This window comes from Misgurnus anguillicaudatus, chromosome 9 (genome assembly GCF_027580225.2).
Source record: "Misgurnus anguillicaudatus chromosome 9, ASM2758022v2, whole genome shotgun sequence".
Taxonomy (NCBI): domain Eukaryota; kingdom Metazoa; phylum Chordata; class Actinopteri; order Cypriniformes; family Cobitidae; genus Misgurnus; species Misgurnus anguillicaudatus.
Window position 1 is genome coordinate 13,463,991 of NC_073345.2, and position 23,550 is coordinate 13,487,540.

At 38.1% G+C, this 23,550-nt stretch overlaps 1 protein-coding gene and 1 long non-coding RNA gene across 3 annotated transcripts in view; both read right to left on the bottom strand.

Annotated features, from left to right (window-relative positions):
• gabra3 (gamma-aminobutyric acid type A receptor subunit alpha3) overlaps positions 1-23,550 on the bottom strand; it is a 253,492-nt gene that overhangs the window by 90,887 nt on the left and 139,055 nt on the right. The gene's annotated exons all lie outside the window — the stretch shown is intronic.
• On the bottom strand, positions 9,482-12,078 carry LOC129455284 (uncharacterized). The gene is made up of 3 exons (XR_012371322.1): positions 11,746-12,078; positions 10,176-10,265; positions 9,482-9,816 (listed from the first exon to the last, which is right to left on the bottom strand). It is a non-coding gene; the product is annotated as an uncharacterized lncRNA (long non-coding RNA).

A 23,550-nucleotide genomic window follows, 5' to 3' on the forward strand; every position in this document is an offset into this window, starting at 1 on the left:
GGACTCGAGTCACATGAAAATTTAAGTGCAATATATTTTTTAACAGTGTATAAATCAAATATATAACAACAAAGCTGTAGTAGACAATGCCATATTGCTTAAAGGAATATTCAATTTTCTTAAAAGAAAAATCCAGATAATCCACTCACCACCATGTCATCCAAAATGTCGATGTCTTTCTTTGTTCAGTCGAGAAGAAATTATGTTTTTTGAGGAAAACATTGCAGGATTTTTCTCATTTTAATGGACTTTAATAGACACCAACAATCAACACTCAACTCAACACGTAACAGTTTTTTTCAACAGAGTTTCAAGGACTATAAACAATCCCAAACGAGGCATAAGGGTCTAATCTAACAAAACGATTGTCGTTTTTGACAGGAAAAATGACAAATGTGCACTTTTGGAGCACAGCTTTTCGTCTAGATCCGGTCGTGATGCGCTAGCGTGACCCGACGCAATACGTCATCACGTCAAGAGGTCACAGAGGACGAACGCGAAACTCCGCCCCAGTGTTTACAAGTGTTGAGAAAGAGGACTGTTCCTACGTTGTTGTATGTCAACTGATACTAATTAATGTCTTTGTGTCAGTTTATTGTTTACAATGGTCCGGAAATGTGTGTTTTATATATGTAACACGTGACCTCCCTACGTCACCACGCATTTACGTAAGGTCGCGCTGGACCGGACCTAGACGAAAAGTTGTGGTTTAAAAGAGCATATTTTTTATTTTTCTTGTCAAAAATGACAATCGTTTCGCCAGACAAGACCCTTATGCCTCGTTTGGGATCATTTAGAGTTCTTTGAAACTCCGTTGAAAAAAAACTGTTAAGTGTTGAGTTAAGTGTTAATTGTTGGTGTCTATTAAAGTCCATTAAAATGAGAAAAATCCTGCAATGTTTTCATCAAAAAACGCAATTTCTTCTCGACTGAACAAAGACAGACATCAACACCCTAGATGACGTGGTGGCGAGCAAATCATCTGTTTTTTTCTTCCAAGAAAACGGAATATTCCTTTAAGGTGACAAAATAAAAAAACCTTATCAAGATTTCAAGGTCAATTGTGTTGTCTGCCTTATTTCCACCAATGATCTTGCTCGTCCAAACTAAAAGCGTTCACCGTTTCCACACCTCAACAGGTTGAACTGACAGCACCTGCTAATGGAGCATACTGTACGTTTATAAGCCTGCTGACTGCTACTTTAAATGTCACTTTTAAGTCACAGTGACTTTTAAGAACCTGACATCTGGGTGCTACATATGCTAATCAGGTGTTTAGCTTGGATTTGGCGAATTTTTATGTAATTTCTCTCACAACAACAAAACAGACAGCCCTCCTAAAATCCCGCAAGACAGCACACACATTAACAGTAATGAATCTAATGTAATAAGGTTGTTTTTAACAAGTCACCTTTGGAATTTACACTACAACTTGAAGCTTGGTTGTCAGATCATTGCGTTCCCAGCTAACAGAAAAAAACAACTTGAAAGTTCCCAGCAACGTTTCCAAACACGTTAGGCCAACATAAAAAGTGTCCAGTTTTTTAATATTTGAAAAACGTTTATTGGTTTTGTGAATGTTAGAGAACTGTTACATTGTATCATTTACAAACGTTATGACAATGCCATGTTTTAATGTTCTCACAATGTTTAAAACACCTATATACACTCACCTAAAGGATTATTATTATATGTTCAATTTCTCATTAATGCAATTATCTAATCAACCTATCACATGGCAGTTGCGTCAATGCATTTAGGGGTGTGGTCCTGGTCAAGACAATCTCCTGAACTCCAAACTGAATGTCAGAATGGGAAAGAAAGGTGATTTAAGCAATTATAAGCATGGCCGGGTTGTTGGTGCCAGACGGGCCGGTCTGAGTATTTCACAATCTGCTCAGTTACAGGGATTTTCATGCACAACCTTTTATATATATATATATATATATATATATATATATATATATATATATATATATATATATATATATATATATATTTCAGAGCCTTTTATGCCTGTATTTTGGATAGTGAGGTAGTAGAGAGTTGACAGGAAAGTGTTGGGTGGAGATAAGGGAGCAGGACCGGCAAAGGACCACAGAGCCTGGAATCGAACTCGGGTCGCCGCGAGCGCACTGGCGCTACATGTCGCCGCACTAACCACAGGGCTATTGGCGCCGGCCGCACAACCCTTTCTAGGGTTTACAAAGAATGTTGTGAAAAGGGAAAAACATCCAGTATGCGATAGGATCCTGTGGGCGAAAATGCCTTGTTGATGCTAGAGGTCAAAGGAGAATGGGCCGACTGTTTCAATCTGATAAAAGAGCAACTTTGACTGAAATAACCACTTGTTACAACCGAGGTATGCAGCAAAGCATTTGTGAAGCCACAACACGCACAACCTTGAGGCGGATGGGCTACAACAGCAGAAGACCCCACCGGTACCACTCATCTCCACTACAAATAGGAAAAAGAGGCTACAATTTGCACGAGCTCACCAAAATTGGACAGTTGAAGACTGAAAAAAATGTTGCCTGATCTGATGAGTCTCTGTTGAGACATTCAGATGGTAGAGTCAGAATTTGGCGTAAACAGAATGAGAACATGGATCCATCATGCCTTGTTACTACTGTGCAGGCTAGTGGTGGTGGTGTAATGGTGTGGGGGATGTTTTCTTGACACACTTTAGGCCCATTAATGCCAATTGGGTATCGTTTAAATGCCACGGCCTACTCGAGCATTGTTTCTAACCATGTCCATCCCTTTATGACAACCATGTACCCATCCTCTGATGGCTACTTCCAGCAGGATAATGCACCATGTCACAAAGCTTGAATCATTTCAAATTGGTTTCTTGAACATGACAATGAGTTCACTGTACTAAAATGGTCCCCACAGTCATCAGATCTCAACCCAATAGAGCATCTTTGGGGAGGCAGTGGCTCAGTGGTTCATGTAGGTTGTCTACAAACCGAAAGTGTGAAGGTGTCCTTGAGAAAGATACCTGCTCCCGACGAGCTGGCTGGCGCCTTGCATGGCTGACATCGCTATCGGTGTATGAATGGGTGAATGTGAGGCAACTTGTAAAACGCTTTGGATGACCATAGGTCTGTAAAAGCGCTATATAAATGCAGTCCATTTACCATCAACTGCAAGATGCTATTCTATCAATATAGGCCAACATTTCTAAAGAATGCTTTCAGCACCTTGTTGAATCGATGCCACGTAGAATTAAGGCAGTTCTGAAGGCGAAAGGGGGTCAAACACAGTATTAATCTGGTGTTCTGATTTCACCTTAAGGTAAGTGTACACCAATGTATATTTTAAGATTTTTTTGCATGTTAATGATAGAGAAATATTACATTAAAACTGGTGAAACACATTATTACTGAATGTTCTGTAAAAATGTTGTTGTAGAAAACACTTTTCACTTATTAGGTTTATCTTTTGATGTCTTGTTTCATTTAAAGTACTATTATGTTGATAAGTGTGTGTTTTAGTTGGACTCTTGACCCTTAACTTGAAAGGGATAGCTCACCCAAAAATTATCATTTACCCAATTCTTTGTTCTGATGAGCACGAAGGAAGATATTTTGAGAAATGTCTGTAACCAAACCATTTGTGAGCCCCAATCACTTCCATAGTAGGAAAAAAGAAGAAATTTTGAAGAAATTTATGCAGGTTTGTAACAACATGAAAGTATGTAAATGATGACAGAATTTTCATTTTTGGATGAACTGGCTGCCATAACGTTGTGTCTTTAAAACATGTTTGCTATGGCAAAGAAAAGACAATAGTGCAATTCTAAGGTGATGGTGACTTTAAATGAAACAAAACTTCAACATCTAAACTTGATTTGTAAATAGTGTTTTTCTACAATTTACATAATATTTAAAAAGGTTTCTAAAATATACAAAATTGGTGTTTTACACATTGAGAACATTAAAACATGACATTGTCATAACATTTGAAAATAATAGCATTGCAAGTGAAGCATTGTCCAATATGTTGTTTACATGCACTGACAGGGCTACAGTAGCATGCATACTAAATCGGGAAGTGGAGAATATCATTAACAAAGCATAACAGGCCAACTGACAGTAAGAAAAAGTATTTCTGTTGCAACATTATTGGTTATTATTTTTTAGAAAGAACATTCGTTTCAAAAGTTCACGGGCTGAGGGTGGGCTTCACAAACAAGCCCTCTGTAGCTACAATACCGCACGGTAATTAGCACAAAGCGATCTTAGTAATTACCATTATTAGAAGTGACTGGTGGGAATGCTTTAATATCAGGCAGCCGCACACCAAACAATTAATTTCCCACTCCGTTCAGGAAATTGTCATTATCCGGTGCAAGCGTTCAACTGGAGAGGTGGCACTGGTGAGAACAGCGATAATCACTTATGACGCTTAGCTCATCCATGATCCGGAAGGTGAATAGAGGATGTGTGGGGGAACATATCAGGGCCATCAAGGTTTAGGGCTGTTCGAAGCATTCTGTTAATCTGTCAGAAGCCTGTTGCTTGGAAACCTGGGCAGGAGGTTTATTTTTAGTTTCTAACCATGCAAATACGTTTATACAAATAGGGGTATACTAAAAAACTAAATCAAATAAATTGAGTAAATATCTTCACCAGGGGGCATTTTGATTTTTAGCACCCCCTCATACAAAAGGTTGAATTGTGTGTAGGGTGGGCCCTGAAAAGGAAATAGATTGATACAAAAGGAAATGTGCAATGAACAAACCCATGAGTAACGGTGGAAAGGCAATCCAATACAAGCCTGCCTATTTCCTCATGCAGAGGCTTTCATGGAAATGTCTTGGCTAGTGAAAAGGTTTGAATGAGATCCTATTTAAAAGCAATCTAAAAATGCTACTCAACATGTGCCCATATTGGGAAAAAAGCAGATGCTTAAGAATTTTGTATTTGAAATATGAAAGCTCTGTCAAGGCTGTACAATTTATTCGTTGTTTTTCAATCCATTAATTGAAATTGGACACAAAGCGAAAAATGTGATTATACAAATATTAAAAGAGACGCATCTGCTTTAGTGCTGCTCACTGTTATTTGAAGTAATAACAGTTATTTATAAGAAACCACCTAGAATTACATTTGGCAGATGCTTTAAAGAGCACCTATTTCATTGCTTTCAAAAAACATCGTTATTTTGTGTATTTCGTATAATACAATGTGTTTGTGTGCTTTATGGTTAAAAACACATTATTTTTCACATACCGTACATTTTTGTAGCTCCAGATTTCACGCTCTTCCTAAAACGCATGGATTTGAAAAGCGCTGTGTCCCTGACTGGCCAGCTAATCTGTACGTTGTCTTTGGTCTGAATACCTTGTGACGTCAGCAGAAAATGTGACGCTCCTTACCATGTTTGAAAGGGGGTTGTGAGTCCGAAGCGGGAGGAATTATGATAATGTCGGTCTTGTCTACATCACCAATCCCAGGAAGTAAACTGTTGCCTACAATCCGTGTGTTTGTTGTAGTCCAAGAAAAGAGATTTATGTTGGAGACGATAACTCGGTTTTTATCTTTTGCCTATCGTTAACATTTACTAATACACACTTACACACCAGAGGAATAAAAAAAAAAATCGGACAATAGGTGCTCTTTAACCCAAAGCGACTTACAGTACATTCAATCTGTACATTTTTTGTTGTGTGTTTTTTTCTGGATATCAAACCTATGACCTTTGCACTATTAGCACAATACCAATAGCATAACAACAACACCCCTTATAACACTGGTGGCAAGGCTAGGCAAGTTTATTTATATACAGTAGCACATGTTCAACCTATCTTCCATCCATACAACCTTTTAAGTTGTTTCTCTATTCCCCCAAATACAACCCACAGAAGCATTTACTAATTTAGCGCCTCCACCAACAGCAGGTGAAGCTTAATATATTGGGGTATAAATGTATATATTTGAATATAAAACAAAGCATATAAAATTGTGACCGAGGTCAAACGATTGATTTATATAAGGAAAAGATGCAAAATGCGATTTTAAAAAATGCTGCCAGAAGCAGCAAAATGTTATCTTTGATTGTGAAATATCACTGGCTCTCATGTGTCTTGTGACCATCATCATTAAGTCAGCCTAGAATGTGTAGCGCTATTGGCTCTAGTGACCAGTCTCAACATTCTGTAGCAATTCGGTAACCCGTGGGTCGGGTTGGGGCGGGTAAAGAAATTATAACTTTATTGGGGGGCGGGTCATTAAAAACAAAATAAAAAACATGTATGTTGCGTCTAATTCCCTGTAGCATATTTTAAACATTTGGGAATATATATTTTCATATATTATTAGATTCTTTGATAAGGTTAAATTACATAGGCCTACCTGGAAACGTCACTTCCGCAACGTAACTTGCGCAACGTAACTTGATATCCCCAAACCTTTGGCGTCACCTCATGGAAGCGCCAAGTAGAGAACAGAGAAATAAAAGATGAAAGATGATCTGCTGGAGAAATTAAGGTAGGTAATTTGTGAATAGATAATACAAATGCTGCTTTGTAAATGTTGAAAATGTTTATCTTGATCCTATCTCTACACTGTAAAAAATGATTTGTTGACACAACTTGACTTGGTCAAGTCATCTTATTGCATTGATCCAGTTAAGTTTAGCCAACATTAGGAGTTAAGTTAACTCAACTTATATGTATTTGTTGAAATAACTTGCAGTAAATTGGGCCAACGTACCATATCAATTAATAAGCAATTAGATTTTTTTGTTAAGTAAACTTAAAAACATATTGGTTGAACTTAATTTTTCATGTTTTCACAACCATTAACAAAGTCTAATTGACATAAAATAGTAAGTTTTCCTCAACATCACAACTTAACTTTTTGAGTTTATTAGACTTCATTGCTTTCTTTGACAAGAAGTTCTAGATATCTGCCTGAAACCAGATTTTTTTAAATTAAATCAACACAACTGCAAAATTGAAACTCTCAGCATTTATTTTTCCTTGCAAAGATATGAAAACATTACAAGAAAAACCCTCACATATATTCAGCTCACATAAGCACATGCAAACTTCTTTATGCACAGACTCATTCTTAGAGAATGGTATCAGATATTTTCATAGCAGGAACAACTGTACATGAAGAATTCACTATAAGCTGTGTTTAAGAACTTCAAATAATTCAATTCCCAATCAAATGTCAGACATGACAAGGAAAGAGAAGCAGGACAAGGTAACAAGAACACAGTCTGTTTAAAAAAAATTCTAGAATACCAATGTTAAAATATACACCTCACAAAAACACGTGCAAACTTCTCTATGCACTCGGGCTGCACAATAAGTCGCATGCGATTGTCACGCGCATCTTGTAAGTAATGCCGGTTCCTTGATTAGTAGTAAATCGCCATCAGCTGCCCCCAGATGGAGCGGCACCCACCACACAGAGACGCAGCTCACCGACATTCGGGGCAACCTCGCATTTACTATCGCGGACGTATTGCCTGCGACATGCATGCAATATGGCCCAGCTTGTCAGTGAACTGGGGCTCTGTGTGGTGGGTGCGGCTCCGTCTGGGAGCAGCTGGTGGCGATTTGCTACTAATCAAGGAACTGACGAGATGTGCATGGTATCGCATGCGATTTATCGTGCAGCTCTACTATGCACAGAACCATTTAAGAGCCAAAATAGTACAAATAACTCTCCTTGTCATTATCAGATTTTCCTAACAGCTTATAGTGAATTATTCATGTAAAGTTGTTCCTGTGTTTAACAACTTCAAATAAAACAGTGTCTTTAATTCCCAATCAAATGTCTAACATGACAAGGAAAGAGGAAGCAGAACAAGGTAACAAGTGAACAGTCTGTTTAAAAAAATTTCAAGAATACCAATGTTACACTTAAAGCGATACTCCATTGTTTTGTCATATTAAACCATGTTATTACCTTAACCAAGAAGAGTCAACACACACCTCCACCATCCCAGTGCGCGCACCTAAAGGAACAGTCTACTCATTCCCAACACCAAAATATGTCACTACCTTAACCAAGAACTGTTTATACATTCCTCTATCATCTGGGCGCGCGCACGCAAGCGCCGGAGCGCGCCGCGACGCTTCGATAGCATTTCGCTTAGCCCCATTCATTCAATTGTACCATTTAGAGATAAAGTTAGAAGTGACTAAACACATCAACGTTTTTCCTATTTAAGACGAGTAGTTATACAAGCAAGTTTGGTGGTACAAAATAAAACGTAGTGCCTCTCCAAAAGAGGAACCATATTTTATGACGTAATAGCACTTTTGGGAGTACTTCGACTTGGCGCAGTAACACCCTCCCTCTCCCATTATGAGAGTGAGAAGGGGAGCGGACTTTTCAGGCGAGTCGAAGTACTCCCAAAAGCGCCACCACGCCACACAATACAGTTCCTCCTCTAAATCCGCTTAGAAAAGCGCTACGCTTTATTTTGTACCACCAAACTTGCTTGTATAACTACTCGTCTTAAATAGGAAAAACGTTGATGTGTTTGGTCACTTCTAACTTTATCTCTAAATGGTACCATTGAATGAATGGGGCTAAGCTAAATGCTATCGAAGCGTCGCAGCGCGCTCCAGCGCTTACGTGCACGCACACAGATGATAGAGGGATGTATCAACAATTCTTGGTTGAGGTAGTGACATGTTTTGGTGTTGAGGATGAGTAGACTATTCCTTTAAGAACTGTGGCGCTTGGCGACACTTTGGTAGCATTTAGCTTAGCCCAGTTCATTCAATGGTACCAAACAGAGATGAAGTTAGAAATGACCAAACACTATTTATATTGTTTTTGCCCCTTGTACCCAACCACGTCTGTGCTTAGTCTGCGCATGCGCCGGAAGTGATCTCCTGGATGAGTTCACGCGAGCATACGTAATTGTTTTCTTTCATGTCAGTTTAAACATCCCGGATAAGCACAAATTAGTACAATTTCTATTAGCTGTCTTACCTAGAATCTCTGTTCTGTGTAAACAATGAGTGACGTACACGTGCGAGAGATCACTTCCGGCGCATGCGCAGACCAAGCACAGACGCGGCTGCGCACAAGGGGCAAAAACAACACAAATAGTGTTCGTCTTCTCACACAAACCGCTCGTTTCGTGTCTAAGGCCATCAATGTGTACTTACGATGGACAGTTGTAAATTTGGACTTCTCTGTGAATGCTCTTTGGGGTTATGTTTACCGGGGGACCATGGACCTGCATTGTATGGCTGACGGACAGCAACGGTTTGACCTAAAAACATCAAAAGTGAAACTACCACAGAAACAAAGACACCTACATCTTGGATGCCCTTGAGGCAAGCCAAAACACTAGAACTTAATTTCAAAGTGAACCATTGCTTTAAGGTAATAACAGTTCAATATGACAAATGATGGAGTATCCCTTTAAAACAATAATATCTAAAATAACAATGGTCTTAAACTTTAAAACAGTGTAACACTGTAAATGCTTATAGTAACAAGGAGAAGAAAATAGTTTTCTTATCTCAGCAACTTGCTCTTCAAAGAGTGAACTCTTGCGGTGCAAGAGTGTGATCCAACTCCAATGAACAGGCGCTGTATCACTTCAAAAGTGAATTTTAATTCCTTTGGATAGTCAAGGTTTAATGCGTACACCAGGCCAATCAGGTTCAGAAAAGCATTAGGTATGTCACTCAGGGTGACGCATCACCACTTCTTCCTCAATCACCAGGGCAACGTCATTGTAGAATTCTGGAAAAGGCTCCGCATTTTCCACAACCACTAGGATTCCGATCACCACGCCCTTGATCACATCCTCTTCATGGTCACTGGGCTTTGTAGAATGAAAAGAAAATTAAGGTACTATTACTTATAACCAATTTCACAAACAATTTAAAGTCCCCAGACCCCTGCAAATTAAGAGATCTAATGTTCAATTTTCCCTTGTTTTGCCTTAAAGCAGTGTTTCCCAATCCTGGTCCTCGAGCACCCCCTCCCAGAAAGTTTTAGATGTCTCCTTATTTAACACACCTGATTTAACTCATCAGCTTGTTAGGGACACATTTTTACCATTTTGGAAGGAGGCTGATGAGTCAAATTAGGTTTTTTAAATAAGGAGACATCTAAAACTTTCTGGGAGGGGGTGCCCGAAGACCAGGATTGGGAAACAATGCATTAAAGGTTTCAGCTTACCTCGCATATCTTCATGAATTTAGATGGAGTCTCTCGCATGTATCACGGCAGCCCAAGCAATGCTGCAGTCCTCATCCTTTGGTTTGTTGTCTGTAAAATATATGATGGTTAAAGTACCTCCTTTATTGGTTCAATCCTTTGTTTTTCTTTTCATTTATTCTTTCACCCCCTCCCCCTCTGTCTTGAAAAATAAAAACATTAATTTCAAATATGTACACTTTTTGCATACTTTTGTTGTAAATAAATTACCAGTGATGTGGTACAACAACAGTTGTTTGTTACCTTTTGTTCAGCACCAAAATAAGATTTAATAGTAGACGTAACCAGCTGATGTCACTTAAACCAGGAGTGCACTTAAATCAATGTAGTGCACTTTAAGAGTAAAAATAAGTGACATAGATCTATGAGGAATTTAAAAAATCTTTGGTTGCATATATGCATGGTTATAATAGGGCACACAAATGAGATTCACCATTGGTTAAAACACGTTTATAGAATAATAAGTGGTGGCATTTAATACAGATTTATTATTTATTAGTGAACACCAAGCAACCTTTGCAACCTAAATTTGAAGTGGATACTGCAACATTGCAGTTTATAATTCAAATGATGATGTGACTTTGCCTTTTCAGACACCCAGGAATTTAGTCAAGTCCATTTGTTTTTTGCATTAATCTTTTGGCAAAGCATTACAGTCAAGATCTACGCGTTTCACACACACATGCAGGCAAACCAGATCTACGAGTGTGTCATTATACTATTCTGTAATCGCACGCGTTAACGCAAACACGCAAATTAGATTCACAAACCATCAGCGAATGTGTGTTTTTGTCAGGATTATGTGGGATCTGGTTCACGTGGATGCGTGCGTTAACGCATGTGCGTAGAGAATATTTTAATGCAAGCAAAACGTTTTGACACAAATGCAACTTTATATTGATATCGTGAGACAGCATTTGAAATGCAAGCACCTGCTTCTCTTAATTTCTTCTAAAATGCTGCCTGTCTCTGCCCATTCCTTCTATCCATGCCCAGCGCCACTTATTTAAGTGCTTTATCAATTAGGTCTTATCTTTCCTGTTCTTTATAAACTTACTTTCCATCCTGCGGACCCGCCCCATTCTACTTCTGATTGGCTAGTTTAGTTTGGTTGAGAGAAAAAGATGTGTTCCTCTCATCCTATTTGTGGGTGAACGCATGAACGCGAAATGATATTAATATAATTTTTTTTTTTTTTAATTCGCAGCCAACGCCGCCCGCCGGAGATCAGGTGTTGTTGATCACGGTGCCTGAAAACTTTAAACCATGCGAAAAAGCTATTTTGGGCCATTTTACACCAATTTGTACACGTTTTTATCTATTTACCAACATTAACTTACACTAGTCAAAGACGACTTCTCTTTCTGCTCACGTGTCTAACAGCTCGGTGTCTAACACTGCATAGCTAGCAAAAATGTGCGTGTGGCTCCTGATTAACGTTAACTTACCAATCAAGTTGTCTTAAATCAATACACAAACAAAACAAGCCTATTTTTTACATGAAAGAAAGAACAAATCGGGGTATACTTACTATAAAAATACATCTGTAGTCGTTCAAATAAGAGCTCCTTCGTCTTCTTTTTTCTCCCATCAGCAACTCGTGTAGCGATCTCGTCCTCTCGTGCAGAAAATGGCGCTGGCGCGTCTTGTTCAAATTCGTTAAAGTAGTACGTCATTATGACGTAGAGATTCTGGCACATGCGCATGAGGCAAAAAAATTGAAACAACCTATGTTTTGTTGTTATATGAACACCTTATTTAAAGTTTTAAATTTCCCTTTAAGTTGAGGTTGTTATAACTCATCCTAGTGCGTAGTGAGACACTGCAAGTTGACAGGACATGATTTTACTTGTCCACCTGACTAAAACTCAGAATCATTTTTTACAGTGTATATTAATATGACCATGCTGGTTTCTATGGTTCATTCGCATATCTTGTTGCCAGTTTACAGGACGATGTAATCTAATGGTTTCCAAGCACTTTTATGCTGAAATAAAGCCATTTTTACACATTACAAATGCCTAGCATGTCTATTTTAATGGTCGTGCGTGCGGGTTGTAAAAATAGATACAGTGGTGCGGGGCAGGTTGGGGTGGGACAAATATTTCAAAAAAGCGGGACCAGCAGGTTGGAAAAACGCCAACCTACGCATCACTAGTACATTCTATGTACTTATGCCCTGTAAACATTACAAGCGACTTTTGCTGTGTCCCGCTCGTCTCTTTGAATGTGGTCCTAGGAGCCATTTCTAATTCTGGTTGTCATAAACAAATGAGTACCATCCATTGCAGAAAGTGATGATGTGAACTCCATGCTTCGCTCTCATTGGTTGTTCTTCCAAAACTAGCTCATCATTTGCATAAGGTTTTTGCAAACTTTTCTAAACTTTTCCACATCGCTGGACATGCCCCACCCGTTCGCCCCAACAGTCACTGTCGCTTGTGTTGCCGGAAGACACCAAGCTTACATTGAAATGAATGAGATCGTGTTGCTGTGCTACTGCTACAGTAGTCACTGGTAGTCTGATTGGGGCATTAGTGTCTAACTGGGTCATTAACTGGTATCAGCCCTGAACCTAACTTTAATCCCAAAAGTGCTTTACATAAAAACATTTAAATGTTTTATTAAAAACAACAATAGTATCAACATAAAAACAAAAATAACAGTTAAAGTCAAAGTGCTTTACAAAGGAAATATTAAAAATCTAAATAAAAACACATATTACATAAGAAAATAACTGTAAAATTAAGAAATCAAAGATTTGAAAATATGTGAAAAAGAAAAGGCAGAAATAAAAGTGCAGTCGGTGCTCAAACATTAAATGAACAAGCAAGCACTTACGTTTCTTCAGCAAACGTCAACCTCTTCTTTTAGAATATAACTGCTCCTTTGTTTTATAAAGGGTTGCAACTTATTGCTGACAGTTGGGTGGCGGGTATTGTGCAGTATTGGCAAAAAAAATCATATCTGGATAATACCGATAAAAATAACAGAAAATATATTGGATCCTATAAAAATGTGTTTGTGAAAGTCTTTTATTGTTCCCTTGCAATTGTTCCCTACAACATATTAATTTGATTATGGTTAATGTTGGTGTTATGAACCAAACCGAAAGGTCTTTATGATTTAAAACATAAGCATTCATGTAAACAGTATTAAACAGTAAGGTACATGAAGCAAAATAACCTTGTAATACAGTACTGTATGTCAGAAAATACAAACTTTCATCAAAACAGCATAAGAAGTGATGCACATACATAATAGCCTATTGCTTTTATGTTACGAGTTGTTCTTCAGTCATTTCACATGTTTATAATAGTTCATTGTTCATAGTAGCCTAGTAGTCTATTTGAAAATATTCTTTTGAACTGTCAGAAAAACACTAAAAATTACTTTTCTTTATCTGTCGCTGTTCTATGTACGTGTGTGTGGTGTGTGTTCCATCACACGCGTCCCCCGCTCTTGACAAACATGAGAAAAATCGCAGGGGGCTCGTGCACACAAAATTGCACAGAGCACTATCGGCTAAAGTATTAAAAATGTACATGACGTTGATTTTTACAAGCCTTGCACACACAATCAAATGTGCTTCTACATCATGCTCTGAAAGTGCATGCAAATTGAATTTGTCACTGAAGGCTGACTTTGCAAAGCAAGTGATATACTTGATAATATAATTTTGCACATCTTTAAAACAACAAAAATATTATTAGCAAACGAATTCCTCAGATTGTTAAGCCAGTGGTTTTCAAACTGGGGGCCGGGGCCCTACGAGATTGTGCCAGGGGGGCCCCAGTTTTATGACATTTTATGGAATACCTTAATTTATCATGAATTCTGGGTAATTAAACCTCAAAAAATAAGGCTAATAACCAAAAGCACTACTTTTTGGATAATTTAATGTTTTTTTCTATTAAAATGTTGAGTTTTAGAAAAAAATTGTATCACAAGTTTTCTTTGGGCGGCCCCGAAGGAATGCACCATACACAAGGGGGGCCGCATGGTGAAAAAGTTTGAAAACCACTGTGTTAAGCTACAGGTTAGGATAATGACTACAAGTGTCGGACTTGGGCCACAATGAACCAAATAACTGCTCCACGTTACATCCAACATTATAACCACCAAAATGAATAAACTAAAGCCGGTTTCTTGAGATCATGCAAAATGATTACATGAAAAAAGAACTGAGGGCTGGATTGCTCTGTTTTTTGCTAAAGAGAAAGATAAGGTTTTTCACTCACTGTCTCCTACTTTCATAATCTTTTAAAAATCGAATAGTCTGAGACCTTCACTGAGGGTCGATCAGACATGGAAGAATCTCTTGTATAAGGGCATGTCAGTTACGACACATGCATTACATTCCTACGCTCCGTCGTCATAATAACACCAAACCTTCAGCAAAACCCCCGCGGGAACATCAATAAAAGAACAGGTCGGCATAGGACAGACTCTGTACTGGTTATAGCTCTTGTTGGAGTCACGGAGTCCGGGGTCTTTTGCAGGAATTATAATGTACTGTGTTCGAAATGAAATACTAGCATACTGAGCCGAGTGCATGATGATATAAGATTCCTTAAAGGTGCCAAAGAATGCATTGATACAAAATGTCATATTGTTCTCTAATATCCACATAGAAGGTATATGGCTTTATTAAGTGCAAAAAATATCCAGAACGGTTTTACATGTCCATTTACCACCCTAGGATCTGTCCCCAGAATGAAATGGTCTATTATTTCCTTATTTGAATAATAATGTTGAGTTCTGCTCTGATTGGCTGTTTCTCAGAGCAGCTCATTTTGTTAGCTCTCTGTATGTGTAAACAGACCTTATGTTTGAGCCTGTATTAGACAAAGTAGATACTTCAGCCTAAATGCTAGCATTAACCAGCATGTACCGCTCAGCAGTCACAACTTTGTTTTTAGAATAACCAGGTGTGCCTCATCAGGAAAAGTGAAGCCACTGGCTCTTTGATCGCCCCCTGGTGGCTGGCTGCAGTATAAGTCATAAACCCCGCCCTCTCCATTCAAACGGATATGACTCTGCTCTAAATAAAAAAAATTATTTACACTTCCAATAAAAGTTTCTGAAAGATGGTTTTGGTCCTTTCAAGTAGTTGATATCATGCTGATATATGTTCAAGTGTTCTTTTTTGTGCTACGTTTTATTTTAGCTAGTAATTTGATGCTATAGAAATGGGGAGTGTCGTTATAATTGGCGTGGTTCAATTGGGCGTTTGAGCGGAAGTTTGATACCGAGGCTCCGCCTCTGGCTCCACGGATGATTCCTTCTGCGCAAGCCTTGGCTCCAAACGGACGTTTTTACGTAACATGGCGGTGACCATGGTCGGACATTTTTGGTTTCAATTCATTACAATGGAGGGAGGCGACGTCGCGTTGTCAATCTTTTTTTACAGTCTATGTGAACAACAAAATTTTACTTCATTTAATGTGTAATTTAATGTTGGGCATATATCACGACTGTAACGTCACAGTGGGTGTTATGTTGAGACTGGTCTCTTTTACATGCACAAGGTTTACATGAGAAGGAGGAAACAATTGTTTTTGAGGCTCACGATATGTCATTACCATGTACAGAGCTCTTACTATTCATCTATGCCAAGGTAAATACAATTTTACATTCTACAACACCTTTAAATAAGTACCTATATGATCAACTATTTCCAGTAAAAATTGAGTAAAAAGTGTAGATCTATGCACACTATAATAGCTAAAATTACGATATATGTGATAAAGCTTCCTGTTCATCATATTGGAAATGGACTGTCGAACGCATTGCATTGTCGTATAAAGTATCCTACAGTTTGCTCTGTTGCATACGGTTAATTTTTCCAACCTGCCATCTGGGAGTTCCTCATACATGAAAAATTTAAAATAAGAAAACTACCCATATTCAAAAGCTGATTACAAAAGAACTACTCAAGGTAGGATGAAACGTTTTTTTTTTTTTTTTTTGAAAGCAGAGGGTCTGTTCTTTCATTTGGTATATTGTATGTTTATATATTTTGAGAAGAACATTTTCTGGAAGGCATTAAACTTCTGTGAAAATCATGAAAAACGCTGGCGCTGGCTGGCAACTTTTTTAAAAAATGCTGGCGGTGAAAGAGTTAAAGAGAAACTAGAGTTTTAGCGGATTCTTTAAAGCCCCTAGTTTCAAATGCTATGGGCACTATGCAACCCTTCACAGCACCAGACACATGCGACACTAAATATGGGGTTCTGTTATCAACACTGAAGACCACACAGCGCATGAAGAAGCAAACAGTGTGCTCTCTCTTCAGCCCTGTGCCCCTGAAAGCACAAAAGACCCCAATTTGTGACCCCAAGGCTGCAATTAATAACCAGCTCTAAGCCTTTGTGTCAGTCACCTAAGCATGATGAAAAATCCATTCTTGCTCTTCTTTTTCCCAATACAAACTCATGGTATCGCTTCTCTGGCCACTGCCACGGTGACTTTCCTCCTGGTGCAGGGGGTTAGAAATCAGTATTGGCTCGCTGGTGGCAGTCTGCCAGTTGTCTCCAAAGAAAGCACCTGTTATAGCTCTGAACACGCAATTAAATCCTAACCTGAGCAGCTTGGTATTGAGTGTTGGGAGGGAGCCAACGCGGGGACCAAAGCTGGAAAAGAAAGGCAGTCTTCTTTTGTGAACCCTTCCGCTGGCTAATCCTAAGATAACAAACCGTCGTGACTGGATTCCCAAGTAAATGCTTGTGTCATTGTCAGGTCAGAGGGTGAAAAGATTTTTTGGGGGGGTGGACTGATATGTTAGATTGAGCTTATAAGTTCACAGCTATCATTCATGTTGGATTCTTTTAGATGCCACAAGAAGGAAACATTCAGCGCTGTTACATTAAAATCAAGTGTGGCTTTTGTTATTTTCTGATTTCATTCACATTTGCCCTCACACAAAGCGATTGCACATCTTAAAAACTGTGGTGCCTTAGTATCATTCTGGCAGTATACATCACTATCAAATTTTACTGTATGGTGAACAAAAGCTCAATCTCTTTTTGTGTTTCATAAAGAAAATAATACAACAAATTCAGCATCAAATTTTTGAGTGAACTGTCCCTTTAAGAGGCTTCAAAAATAGTCTCACAATATGTGGATGGTTTGTGGGTCTACAGTCCAATACATTTAAAGATTTTCCAGCCACAAGTTCATTAGAAATGCTATTTGTTACTGCCGTTTGACATGGGTGGACCAGCCTCGCACCGCTCATGCCAATTCCCTCCCCTCATTAATTTTCAGCATTGGCTTGTGCACAACAGTGGGCGTCACACTTCATCAAACACCCTTGCTTTTGACTCTCTCGCCATTCCTGTTCAGATGAGAGTTTAAATTAATCCTCACTCATCCAGGGAACTGCATCGCTCTACGCGTTATATAACATACATGACACCAGCCGAAGAGAGGGAGCTTGAGTGATGCCACCTGTTTCCCCGCCTTGTCAGTTTAGCCTGAACCTGTAATAATAGATGGTGATCTCTCATGCAGATCTACTAAACGCCAAGCACACTGATACGTTTGGACGGCCTTCTCAGCCCTTTAAAATGCAATGCTGCTACAACTTGAAAAATGTGGCATAACAAAAGCAAAATCTTAAAGTGAAAAGTCATCAAATTAAGCATGTTTATGCTATCAAATAAGCACTGGTTTTAATTGTAGCTGTAGTTATATACTACATTTTACACATGTAAAATGCAAAAATGAATTTGATAATTATTGTAAATGTTATTGTTGGTTATGAATTTAGCCTTATTTTTTATACACTCACCTAAAGGATTATTAGCAACACCTGTTCAATTTCTCATTAATGCAATTATCTTATCAACCAATCACATGGTAGTTGCTTCAATGATTTAGGGGTGTGGTCCTGGTCAAGACAATCTCCTGAACTCCAAACTGAATGTCAGAATGGGAAAGAAAGGTGATTTAAGCAATTTTGAGCGTGGCATGGTTGTTGGTGCCAGACGGGCTAGTCTGAGTATTTCACAATCTGCTCAGTTACTGGGATTTTCATGCACAACCATTTCTAGGCTTTACAAAGAATGGTGTGAAAAGGGAAAAATGTTTAGTATGCAGCAGTCCTGTGGGTGAAAATGCCTTGTTGATGCTAGAGCTCAGAGGTGAATGGGCTGACTGATTCAAGCTGATAGAAGAGCATTTTTGACTGAAATAACCACTCGTTACAACTAAGGTATGCAGCAAAGCATTTGTGAAGCCACAACACGCACAACCTTGAGGCGGATGGGCTATAACAGCAGAAGACCCCACCGGGTACCGCTCATCTCCACTACAAATAGGAAAAAGAGGCCACAATTTGCACAAGCTCACCAAAATTGGACAGTTGAAGACTGGAAAAATGTTGCCTGGTCTAATAAGTCTCGATTTTTGTTGAGACATTCAGATGGTAGAGTCAGAATTTGGTGTAAACAGAATGAGAACATGGATCCATCATGCCTTGTTACCACTGTGCAGGCTGGTGGTGGTGGTGTAATGGTGTGTGGGATGTTTTCTTGGCACAATTGGGCATCGTTTAAATGCCACGGCCTACCTGAGCATTGTTTCTGACTATGTCTATCCTTTATGACCACCATGTACCCATTCTCTGATGGTTACTTCCAGCAGGATAATGCGCCATGTCACAAAGCTCGAATCATTTCAAATTGGTTTCTTGAACATGACGATGAGTTCACTGTACTAAAATGGTCCCCACAGTCACCAGATCCCAACCCAATAGAGCATCTTTGGGATGTGGTGGAACGGGAGCTTCGTGCCCTGGATGTGCATCCCACAAATCTCCATCAACTGCAAGATGCTATCCTATCAATATGGGCGAACATTTCTAAAGAATGCTTTCAGCGCCTTGTTGAATCAATGCCACGTAGAATAAAGGAAGTTCTGAAGGCGAAAAGGGGTCAAACACAGTATTATTATGGTATTATGGTGTTCCTAATAATCCTTCAGGTGAGTGTAGTTGTACTGTACATTAAAAATCCAGCCATCAAGATTTATCAAGTAACTCAAATCTACAGACAACAAAAATGGAGTAACTAATCCTAATACAGCTAATGTGATCATGATGCCCATAATCTGAATTATCAGAGATAATCTGTGTCATATTTCAAGTTTGCTATGGGCTTTTTCAACACAAATCACTTTATGCTCATTTTCAGCTTTAATTAAATGAAGCATTTCTTTTGCATTTGCAGAATCGATTTTAGGACCATTACTTTCTGCATTATGTCAATATTTTCATGAGAATTAATTGTGCATATTTTCTCCTCAAATTCTCATTATTGCAATGCAATGCAAAAAAATACCTCTCATTGCTGTGTAATGAAAATCTTAAATGGAAATTATCCTGAAGGAAATTTTTAATGCTCAGAATTTGCTCTTCCATAGCTTATAATATTTGATGGAGCTCTCAAATTTCATTAAGGTAATAACCTTGTTTCAGATGTTTCTCCGAAAATTTGTTTAGGAGAAATTAAAATATGTAAAAACTGTTGAACTACAATAACAGTATGGAGCCAGAAAATGAAGGTTGATGCTATAGACGGTGTCATCGGACGCAGGTGCGTTGTCACGGTTACGCATCAGGGCGGAACTTAACTTCTGTGGCTGGTGGCATAAACTTCTAAGACTAGTCTTAAAAGTTAGACATGAATTTTTTTCTTCAAGACTGATCATAACTGTTTTAGATATGTTGCATAGAAGGGTAGCCCTAACCAATTGCTAGTTAGTCAGACACGGCTATGTTTATGCAACCGGCCACCGGTCTCTGTTTGTTTAATGGTCTGGGCTGGGTTTCCCGATAATGATTGAACTTAGCATTTAAGAGCGCTTTCTACAAGCTACTTAACGAACATTCGTTGTTCATTTACGTAAAAGATGCACGTAAAACGATCGCTCGCAGCTGGGTTTTAAGTGCTACTTACGAGTTGCTATCCATTTTTTAAGTGATGAAATGTCACCTATAGAATGACTCGTAATTGTAGAAGAAGATTGTTTATGCTAATGATCTTCAGCCGATGTGCACTGATATTTTTTTAAAATATTATTAATTATTGTTCAATGACTTATTACATTTTTTATAATTTTTAATAATTTGTGCTTCATGAAATATTCTTTTTTCATATTTAGTTAGGACACGTCCCACTGCGAAATGCCTTCTGCATTTTATATTATAGTTTAGATTATTATTTACATTTTTTTCATTATCTTTGTTTTTTAAGTGCTATGGATTTCTGCATTGTACCGTATATATTTATATTGAGCACAACCTTTTGTCTTATGAACGGTCAGAGAATAAATTAAGGTTTAAAGCTAAACAAATAGGCTAGAGTTTCAGGTTTTTCTTCAAGTATTGCCTTAGTGGAATAGATGAAAGGTAGTGTGTGATGTGTGAACATTATAAAAGCCTAAAAACCTTAAATTGTGTGGTTTCTTTAATCAGATGCCATTTCCCTTCAATTTTTTTATTGTTGATGAAATATAGCAGCAATTGGTAGGAACCATTTATCAATTTGCTAGTACCAACTTTTACCAAAATTGTACCAAATATGTTTTCCTTCTTTATTAATTTATGTTCTGTCATTTAAATTTGATTTCACATCTGAATTTATATTAAAGTAATTTAAACAAATAAACAAAAAAGAACCCAATAAATAAATATACATTTAAAACATTACATTACCGTCATTGCAGGAGTGTAATTTGCTGGTTGTCCTGCAGGTGTCCTTGTAACTCTGTTGTCTTACGACGCATTTATGAATGAACGATTACTCCAGAACACTCGTAGATCTACGATGATTTTCAATTGCTACTTAAGTTACGAAGCTTTTGGGAAAAGCTTTGGATGATTCGTACGATCGTTTTTACGATCAACTTAGGCTTACGATGCTTTTAGGAAACGTAGCCCTGATTAGTCGCTAAACTGAACTCTGGGACAAATACCTTGTCGAAAATAACAAATGGTTTGGTTTCCTAAAGATGAGGGAAGACGGCGATCATAGATCACTGCTATATGAAGGGAGGTTTATCAGCCGATCTGTAGTTAAGATTGTACACATTATACAGTACACATTTTACACAGTAACGTTAGCTTAGTGTCGTTTTTATATGCTTTAGCAATGATATATAAACTAAGGTAATCTACTTGTTGTTAATTTTGCTTATTTTGAGAAATAAACTACTCTAAAAGTACTCTGTTGTTATTGATTCTTTGCGGAGTTTACACGTTACGCATGTTTCACGAAAGCCGTTTGTTTATGTTGTTACTGCTGAAACTGTCTATAGCCAAGAAATTATTCTTTCTTATGACAGCACAAAAAGTTGTTAGTTTAGTAAAGTTAGTGAAATTGAGATGGACATTTACTGTACATCAGGGCTTGAAAAGGTAAAAGAGTGTTGCAGAGGAATGTATAGCAGCCACTTGCTAAATAATGTATATGTATGTATTACGTTTGTACTGGCATTTGTGTATTTGTATTTGTTTCGTACAAATGTGCAAAGTACGTTTTGGGATGCAAGACAATTTCAAGAACAAATACATTTCAACAAACACAATTTAAGCGTCTTTTCACACTTCATGCATTTTCCCCACAAGTGTTTTCCCTCTCTGTATGTTGTGATAAGCGTTGCTCTTCAAATGAGGTGAGGAGGATGGTTTATTTGCCTTCTGTTGTTATTCAATAATGCCACCCCAGGCTCCAAACAGACAGTATAGTCAATGAATGCGCAACCTCAAGTTGTCTCACAGCCTTTAGCCTCGCACAGCCAAAAATAGCAGGTGAAATAACCTAATCACCATTCGATGGCATGTTGGAGGTCGGCACGTCATCGCAAGAGTAATGTTGGTCTGAGATTTAATGAGATTGTGCCACACAGTCTGTCTCAGAAAACAAAACAACGATCACTTGCTTGTACTTTTTTCTGTCTTGGCATATTGATTTTCCTGCCACATATTTCCTGTTCCCTGTCCGAGAAGAGAGCCTACGGCTGCACATCCGGCAATTAAATGAAAACGTACAATGGCTTTGATAGATTTTAGCCACTTTACAATATGAAATGAAAGGAATTTGCATAATTTTAATTGTTGGAGATATTAGTTTTACAAATGTGAAAACTTCTACAACTGTTTCAGACTACAAATTATTTTAAACAGGAGATGGGGGAAAACAGCAATTTACCATTAAAAAGATAAGAGTCTGATCTGCTATAAAGATGTGCTGTAAAGCTTCTTCAGTACGTTTATGAAAACTGCACAAACTGTTTTTTCAGAAAAGCATTTAAATAAAGAAATCATGAAAAATGATACTGTAACAAAACCAGCCTGTTGAAATCTAAAGTTCACAAACAGGGTAGAGAAACAACTTTTGTGGTTAGAGAAACCGTGGCTAAGGTATCAATGGATATCAGTGAAGAAATAAAAATAAAATGCCATAAAAATGTAGAACATGGCCACTTCAAAATGGGTTGTGATGTTAAAGTGATTTCAAATGATTCACGGGCACATAGCTCACTGGGTTGTAGAACAGGTTATTCAGTTTCCTATGAATTTAAGAGTTGAAAATCTGTTTGATTATGTCCATGCACCGCAGTAGTTTAGGATCACTGAAACTGACTGCTCTGGGCCAAAACAGCTTCAAAACCCCCGTGTTTCAATTAACAACCCATTTATGGAATTAAAAGATTAAAGAGCACTGCTGGCGTTCAATGTTTTTCACATTAAAGCAAACAGACATGCAACTTTTCATTATCCCTCCAGGACACTGGAACAGTCACCACAGCAATATGTGCTTTCCAATTGCAAAGAATAAAATGTGAGGTTCAAAGTGTTGACACGACTTTACAACAAACAGTTGTTTGTCATTTGTGCAATGCATGTGACAGATATATCATGTAGATAACCAGATATGAATTTAACGTTGTGTTTAAGGTTGAAATGTTGTGGCTTTTTTGAAGTAATGTAAGCAGTTTTCTTACACCAAAATGCATTACAATTTAGCTTAAAGGCGGAGTCCACGATGTTTGAAAAACACTTTGGAAAAGGAGACGGGCCGACTACCAAAACACACTTATAGCAAATCAGCAGTAAGGAGCGTGTCTACTAACCGACATCCTTGCCGGGTTGTGTATGTGTGGGGCGGGTCTATCAACAGAAGGTCCAGATTCTATTGGGGTAGGGGCATGTTTGTTTAAGTGATTTCAAATATCAACATTGGCTTTCAAACATCGTGGACTCCGCCTTTAAAAATGTTTATCTAAAAATCAAACACATTATTTTCTATGAATATAAACACTAAACTGA